Genomic DNA, 8,829 nt, shown 5'->3' with positions numbered 1-8,829 from the left:
CATTTGAAATGCCAGGAATCAAACCCAGGTTGGCATCTTGCAAGACAAATGCCCTACCTACTGTGCTATGAGTTTGGCCTCATGCATAGTATTTTTAAAGTCTATATGAGAATAAGAAAATAAATTTAATATAAAAGTGTTGCTCTTTCCCAGATTATTTTTACTTTGTTTTTCCAAAATTAGATTATTCCTATGCTCAGGGATTTTTTTTTTTAAAATATGGAACGCTTCACGAATTTTCGTGTCATCCTTGCGCAGGGGCCATGCTAATCTTCTCTGTATCGTTCCAATTTTAGTATATGTGCTGCCGAAGCGAGCACTGCTCAGGGATTTTTATAGCTCTGTGCTCAGGTATCACTCCTGGTGCTTGGTAGACCATAAGTATTATCAAGGAGCAAAGTCTATGAAAGCCTATGTTGAGTACAGGCAGGGGGTGAGGTAGGGAGGAGGGAGAATTGGGACATTGGTGATGGGAATGCTGCACTGGTGATGGGAGGGTGTTCTTTACATGACAGAAACCCAACCACAATCATTTTTGTAATCAAGGTGTTTAAATAAAAAAAAAAGGACCGAAGTCTGGTCAGATATGTGGAAGTCAAACATTTACCCTCTATATTATCTCTTGGCTTGTTCTGAAGCATTATGTATTCTCTAAATTTTGTTTCTAGTATTTATTTTCCTGAAGGAAATCAATCCTCTTGTGTTATAACCCCTTAAATTTCATGTTATTAAAAGAAAAATTATTCAATAACCTGTGATGAAGTAATTTTAGTACTTAGACTTCCTAAAGCCATACAGTATAATAAATAGTATTCAGATTGGCTATTTGGAATATGAGATATTTTGGCTAAATGAGATTCAGACAAATATGGTTTCAGCAGTAATACCTTGACCTTAACAAGAGGGAATATTGTCCCAACTCTCTTGCTTTAAAGTATTTTTTTTGCCCCTTCTGAATATACAATGTGTCCTGGGGAGAGGACACTTTGATAATACAAAACACCCTCATTCCCATATCTAAAGCCTTTATAGTCCTATAATGACTCACTTACATGTTCCTATGTGCACTTCTAGCAGTTGGGAAGTCTTTCTTGTGGTTGGATCTCATGGTCAATTGCACCCCTATATTTTTTTCTGGACCACTTCTGGGTATGGTGCTACTTGTGAATGAATCTCAATAGTATGGGATGAAGCATTTTCAGGAATATATGAAAGACTTCCCACTGTAGAACAGTACTGAAGTTGGGAAGAGAGGGAAGCAGAACCCATTGGATTCAGAAATGCATGTATGGGTTGAAATTTCATGCTTTATATTGGCAAGCCATTTTCAAATTCAGCCCATCTTGACTATATCTGATACTGCTTTTAAACCCTGAGTTTGAATTGACAGTGAGATTGCTGCATGCCTTGCTAATTTACACAGGGCACCACAGTGTTTGCGTTTCTATGAATACTGATGTAGAAACTAGGATGATCTTTCTTTGGTGACATTCAGAGGGAGCTGCTCCTGTTAGTGGAGATAATCACTATTAATTTCATGAACACTGATATTTAAAATTTTTCTTTTGATTTTTTTCTTTGACTACTAGATTGTAAAGGACTGCACATGTAGCAGTGCACTCAGACTTGAGCTCTTGAGTTCTGGTTACTTAAATTTTACTGTATTTTATTCTTTCAACTTGCTAAAAAACTTAAGCAATTGCCTATCCACATATTTTATCCTTTTGCGCTCTCCATTATATTGCGTGACCTTTAAGCCCAGCAAGATGATTTATATGTCATTTTAAAATATGGTCTTCCTTCTCCAGATATTTCCTCCCTTCTTTATACTATGAGGTACAATCATATTCAGTCTTTCCCTAGGCTCTGTGCTATTTCTGCTATGGTGATTTTTTAAATGATAACATACAATTATTTAAAATTCCATCTTGTGTTTAGTAAACTCATACCAGAAAATAACTATTCCTTCACAAAGATTTACAGAGATTCAAACTTCTCATTTCAATAGCTAAATATTTTGCCTTTTATCTATAAATAAATAAATTCCAGTAGGTATCTGTTACCATGAAAAACATGCATGTGGAAAATACCATATTCTACACTCTGTGATGAGCATTGTGATGAGCATGTTTAGTTTTTTTTTACCTGTACACACCTTAGCATTATCCTCTCTTTCTCTACATTATCTGATCCTTAATTTTTATTGCAGGGGTCTCTAGAAATTTGCATCTTTCCTTTCCTCCCTCTCTCCCACTTTCACCACTTTCTGGCTACTCTCCTGATTTATGTGCCCCATTGTTTTTTTTATCTGAGCTTATACCTTCTAGGAGATAGGTATATGTAGCAAATGGTATCTAAATGTGAAATCCTATATTAAAGAGGAAGAGTGATTCATCTACTTTCATAATTGCCAGAATCTTTGAGATTGCTAATCTGACAGGACCTTATTTTGAGTCTGAATAGAGAGGTCCCTTGAATTATGTAACTCGCCTCAGGATAGACAAGGCACAGTCTTAATACCTTCTATTGAAAAACAGTTTCTGGGGCCAAAGAAATAGCATAATAATTCACAGTACCTGCTTTGCAAGATACCTGGTTTTGATCCCAGGCTCACATGCTCTCCCAAGAACTGTTGGGAGCAACTCCCAGGCACAGATCTGAGAGGAATAGTACTACACACACACACCTTGCCAGCACCACCAGATGTGGGCCAAAAACAAAATTAAAAATTGTTTATGAATTCCTACAAGTGAAAAAAATCCATATTTATAGACTTGTGTATGTGTATTCCTATGGTTACAAGAAAGTGGAAACAAGGGAGGGGGGATATGAACACAAAAGAGCATCTAAGATACTATGATAAATTGTTTCCTCAAAAGATCATTAAAGATAGTTTAGAATTACCAATAAGAACCACCACTAGAGACAAACAGGTTCAGACAAGTTACGGCAGAGATGAGTGTACTTAAGTTAGAGGGCAGGAAAGGTACTTTTGCAGACTTACATAGATAAGGAGACGACGGAGACCTTATAATTAATAGTTATTTTGGAAAGTAATAAAGTAAGTTTTCCTTTAACTTTCATTATTTTTTGGCAAAAATTAAACAAATAGCCTACAGTTTATAGATTTAAATGCTGTAATTTTCTTGGTTTAATATGAATTAAAAATTTTGCTTAGCCAGCTGTAACCATATTCCCAAAGATCTCAATTTTTTTTTATTATTTAATACTAACTAGACATTTATGATCACTCTTTGGTTATCTCTTATGGAGCATTGTTGGCAGTCCTTTACTGACTTGGAATTCTCATGTGCATGGAAATCTAGTTAGGAAAATGAGTAAGTAAATAACTTCTCCTACGAGTATAATCTCTCCTTTGTGATAAGAATTAGATATCCATTTACATGTATGGAGTAATTCCCAGTTTTGCAATTAAATAATCTGATATGCATAAGCAAACATGCCAATCTCTTTATAGTTTGGGAGAATTTAGTCATTTTTTTTTACTTGAATAAACAAGCTATTATGTATCTTTTTTTCTCCTCTAATTTGGATTCTAAAGGACTGATTTGAGCTGCATTCAGATGGATAATTAAATAGCAAAGGTAGGAAACTTCTAACTATGTATGTTTACAGTGTTAATTGAAAAAATGCTGATGTTTAATCATTAGGGTAATTTGACCAAGTCATGAATATAGTAATGACATGAAATTCCATCGCTTCACAATTTAATCTTGGAATTGTTGTATTTGAAATGAGCTTTCTCACAGAGAATGGGAAAAGTTTGAAGAAATTAGATCTATTCTTTGTTTTTCTGAAGACTGTATATTTGAATGAAAAATGTAGATACAACCTTATGTTTCAAGAGACTTAAAATAATTATAAATAATTGAGGGCCAGGGATGTGCCTTAATGCAAATATTTTTTATTTTTGTTTTTTGGGCCACATCTGGCGGTGCTCAGGGATTACTCCTGGCTATCTGCTCAGAAATAGCTCCTGGCAGGCATGGGGGACCATATGGGACACTGGATTCACACCAACCACTTTAGGTCCTGGGTTAGCTAATTGCAAGGCAAGCACCGTTGTGCTATCTCTCCAGCCCCAAGGAAAAGCAAATATTATGCATATAGGGGACTTGCGTGTACTCATGAGCACTGCATGCACATACATGCAAACATACATACAAATACATAAATATTGAGATAACAGCTTATATAACTTATTTTTTTAGGAATACAATTTTATTCTTCATCACCATACTACAAAAGATTCTACTATAAAGCAGATTCATTGATTGATTTGTCTTCTAGGTGGTACTAGGAGGTGGGCAAAACCCAGTGGTCACTTCTGGTAACATTGACACCAGTGGTATGGAGTTTGGTGCTTATAACAAGTGATGCTGTGTTGCTCATCTGCAGCTGAGGGGATGTGGGGATGCAGTGTTGGGTATCAAATGCAAGCCAGGCATGTACTCCAGCTTTTTAAACTACCTTTCTTGCCCCTAAAACAGTTGTTTTTCAACCTTTCACCAGTGACACTTAATTTTATTAGATCTTTTTTACTAATATGAAAACTTTTTGGATTAATTTTTAAAAATGTTTGGATATGTTCTGTTACCCAGTATAGCTGTTGTCCCCCAAATGTCATAGATGTTTGATATCATAAATGTTTTAAAAGCCCCCAAAACAAAATACAAAATTAATCCTTAACAAGGCTGGTAATTTGAAATTATTACATTTTTTGGGTTTTTTTTGGCCACACCTGGTGACACTCAGGAGTTTCTCCTGTCTGTGAGCTCAGAAATTGCTCCTGGCTTGGGGGACCATATAGGACTTCGGGTGATCAAACCATGGTCCTTCCTAGTATAGCACGCTCAAGGCAGATGACTTAAGGCATGCACCACCTCTCTGGCCCCTGAAGTCATTACATTTTAATTCATGTTACAATAACTTGGCATGCATATGTGTTATATTCATACCCCTTTTTAAACTTTGAGAAAAAGGTCCATATCTTCTTTTATAAACATGCCTTTAATTTAGATGGTAAAGTCTATGGACTTGGTGAATGAAAATAAAACATACACATTGATTTTTGAAACTTCACAGCTGTGGTGGCTAGCTATTGACTGGATGACAGGTTAGCTAATTTACACATAACCAAGGATTCAGAGACCACATGTTCCTGTTTCCTGGGGAGATTTCTTGTTTCTATGAATATGAATGTAATAAAAATGGGATTCTGTGGTCCTGTCTTATTTTTTTCTGTGCCATTGAATATATAATTCAATATGAGTTGGAAATAAGATGTTGCTTGAAGAAAATTGTGAATTCTGTTCTTGATTTTTGGAACAACTAACCTTTCAACATTTCTCAGATATTTAAATTTTGAGTACTGTGTACTCCTGAATATAGACTATTGAAGTCCTGAGGCTTTTCTTCATTCTCATTTAACTGTCTCTCTTATTTCCAAGAGCAATACAAAATATAATTGTGTTTTGTTGTTACATTTTTTTGTGCTAACTAAAAAATGATTTTTCTATTTTTCTGGACTTTTCAGAGTGGTGAGAACAGTTCTTTATTGTAGTGATTGTGTATTCAATCATAATAATTTCAATTTAATTCCACTCTTATATAGCATTAATTTTGCAACAAGCCTAGCAAGACATTACTCAAATATTCTGGTCAGTAAGAATGCTGTTAGCGGGTATGTTATGCAACATTACTCTACTGATTGTTGCATCCATCAAGTTTCCTTCCTCTAGCTATGTCTAGAGTTTGGCAGTTGGTCCTATGGAGTTAGGAATAAAAGGAAAACTTTTCCCTTAGTTTTTTCTAATTATTATAAGAACATTTAAATTCATGAAAGTTTTTCTTCATTTTGAAGGGTAGGAGATTGATAGAATAGCTGCGAAGAGTATAAAAGAAATACACTATTGAACAAATTCAGCCGGTGGGGCTGTGGGGCCATAGTTACGTAGGGAAGGAAATAAATACATCAGTAACTACTTCCCTATAGTAGATCTCATACAATTATTATACAGTCATACAAATTCCAACTGGTAGTTATTTGGGAAAATTGGGAGGAATAATGAAGAGTGGAAGGTGGCCATTGGGAGCTGGGCATTTCAACCAGAACTGGTGCTTCAGTTTCACTCTCATTGTGGGCAATTATATGGTGCCAGGAATTGAAGTAGGTTTGACCGCATGCAAGTCAAGCACTTTAATCCTTGTACTATATATTCCTCTCTAGGGTTCTCCTTTTATGGACACTATGAAAGTAGTTTGGAATACACAGTTGTCATAGACATAGCAAACAGACTGATAAAATACTAAGTCAAAAAGCGATGTCAACTCTGACAATGATAGTTGGAAATGATCACTCTGGTGGTAAAGTTATATGCATGATATCCCTTCAGTAGCAATACTGCCAACCACAGTGCTTAAAAGGGTCTCCTCCCTTTTAAAGAGAGAGAGATATGAAAAATGTCAGCCATTGAGGCAGGTGGTGGGGGAGAGAAATGGATCATAGTGGCAAGAAATATGCAGTGATGAAGAAATGGGTATTGGAACATTATCTGACTGAAATTCAATCATGAGCAACTTTGTAACTGTTTCTCACAGTGTTTAAATAAGAAATGTATAATTAACCATTTTGGTCACAATAAAAATTATTAATGAAATACTATAAAAATTTATAATTAAAAAGTGATGGTCAGTGGCAGTAGGACAAACATGAACTTACATAACAAATATCAATTATGTAACTTTATCTTATTTGAGCTTCAAAAGTCTTGGCAAGTGTCGGGGACTTCTATCCATCAGAGCTGCCTCAGGAGCTGGTGAATTCCTGAACTGTGGAGTGTCAGTTCTTTACCTTGAGCCATTAACATGGATGTGTAAGTGTTTCCTGAATGCAGATCACTGTCAGCAATACTTACAGAATTCTGAGTTCCATTTTTAAACTCACTATTTTAGGTAAATGCTTTTAAGATTTCTGTTTGTACTTTCGATTTAGAGGTAGGAAATAATAGCCTGGAAATCTCCTAGGAAACGAAGATAAGTGTGTGTCTTATCATAACAAATCCATTTGAATATTTATGTATTTGCTGTCAAATCAAATGTTTTTTTTTTGTTTGTTTGTTTTGGGCCACAGCTGGTGATGTTCAGGGGTTACTCCTGGCTATGCGTTCAGAAATCGCTCCTGGCGATAGGGAAATTATATGGAACACAGGGGGATTGAACTGCAGTCCGTCCTAGGCTAGCGTAGCAAGGCAGACGTCTTACCACTCCGTGCCACTGCTCCCGCCCCAAATCAAAAGTTTATTTAAGATTGATATCCCTATGGATATGGCCAATTATCTTTTCTCAATAATTTGATCAGGTCAATAAAACTTTTATTTATATATTAATTTGGTATTCAGAAAACACCGTATTTTCCGGCATATAAGACGACTTTTGAAACAAAAAAAGTCAACCGAAAATATGGGGTCGTCTTATACGCTGAGTATATCCCGAAAAATGTTTCAATATGCTGTTAAACGAAAATTGTCTGAATATTGCCACAAAACGAATTTTCCAACTCGATCCTGCACCAATCACTGGAAGGCTTCTTGGACTGCCTCTCTAACTCAGCTAATCCAAGCAGGCTTTTGATGCATGCAAATTAGACAATGTTCTGGACCCGAATCTACACTGTCAAAAGCCTGCTCAGATTGGCCAGAGTCAGAGAGGAAGTCTATTACAGTATAACCTTTGAACCTTTGCTTCTTGTGATTGGCTCACTGTGGTACAACAGTTGCAGCACAGGAACGTTCTGTCTGATACAGCGAACATAGGCCTAAACCTATCTTTTAACCGCAAAATTAGGGGGTCGTCCTATATGCCGGCAAATATGGTAATAGGTACCCCTAAAAATTTGTGTCCCTAAGCTATATTTTGTAAAACATAGGTTTGATTTTCCTTAATTTATTCTTATATAAAGTAAATTATAGATAAACTATACATGTATCTGTATTTTAGACTTTAATTTGCCATTTTTATTTTTGAATATTTTGAATATGGTGATTATTAAAGCTATCTTTTAAAATGAGTATTTAAAATGAATGAGTATTCAGTTTTCCTATCATCATTCACTGAAGTAAAATTAAAAATCTCTCACTGTTCATTTTGTTTGTGAATTCAGTTTATCTAATACAGTCTCAGAATGGATTAAATAAATAATTACATATTGCAATTAACTTGGAATTATAATTTGCTTTTTGTATTTCTGGTCACACCTGGCGATGCTCAGGAGTTACTCCTGGCTCTGCACTCAGAAATTGCTCCTGACACAGGACCATATGGGATGCCTGAATTTAAATTGCCAGGTCCTGGATCGGCTGTGTGCAAGGCAAATGCCCTACCACTGTGCTATTTCTCTGGCCCGGAATTATAATTTTTATATAAAAACCGGGGGTAGAGTTATAGAACAGTGAATAGGGCTTACTTTGCATGAAGCTGACCTGGGTTCTATCTTCAATGTCCTATATAATACCCCAAGATGGCCAAAGTGATCTGGAAGTACAGAACCAGGAATAATCCCAGGGCACCTTTGGATGTGGCCAAAAAACAAACAAGAAGTTTTATATAAATTAGGCCTCGGGTGCTTTAGAGTAATTAGTAATTATGAACATAATACATTATCATGTGAATAGAGATCTCAGTTTGTTCGTTTGTATTTGCTTTATGGGCCACACCTTTTGACGCTCAAGAGTTACTCCTGGTGATGCGCTAAAAAATCGCTCCTGGTTCGGGTGATTATTTGGATGCCGGGGATCGAACCAAGGTCCG

General features: G+C 35.9%; 1 non-coding gene across 1 annotated transcript; it reads right to left on the bottom strand.

The window, feature by feature from the left end:
- Positions 1-213: 213 nt before the first annotated feature.
- Positions 214-320, bottom strand: LOC126003032 (U6 spliceosomal RNA). Its single transcript, XR_007493577.1, has one exon. It is a non-coding gene; the product is annotated as a U6 spliceosomal RNA (small nuclear RNA).
- Positions 321-8,829: the final 8,509 nt, after the last annotated feature.

The sequence above is a fragment of the Suncus etruscus genome, chromosome 2, assembly GCF_024139225.1.
Source record: "Suncus etruscus isolate mSunEtr1 chromosome 2, mSunEtr1.pri.cur, whole genome shotgun sequence".
Lineage (NCBI taxonomy): Eukaryota > Metazoa > Chordata > Mammalia > Eulipotyphla > Soricidae > Suncus > Suncus etruscus.
The sequence above is the reverse complement of the archived record's forward strand: the minus strand, read 5'-3'. Positions and strand labels throughout refer to the sequence as shown.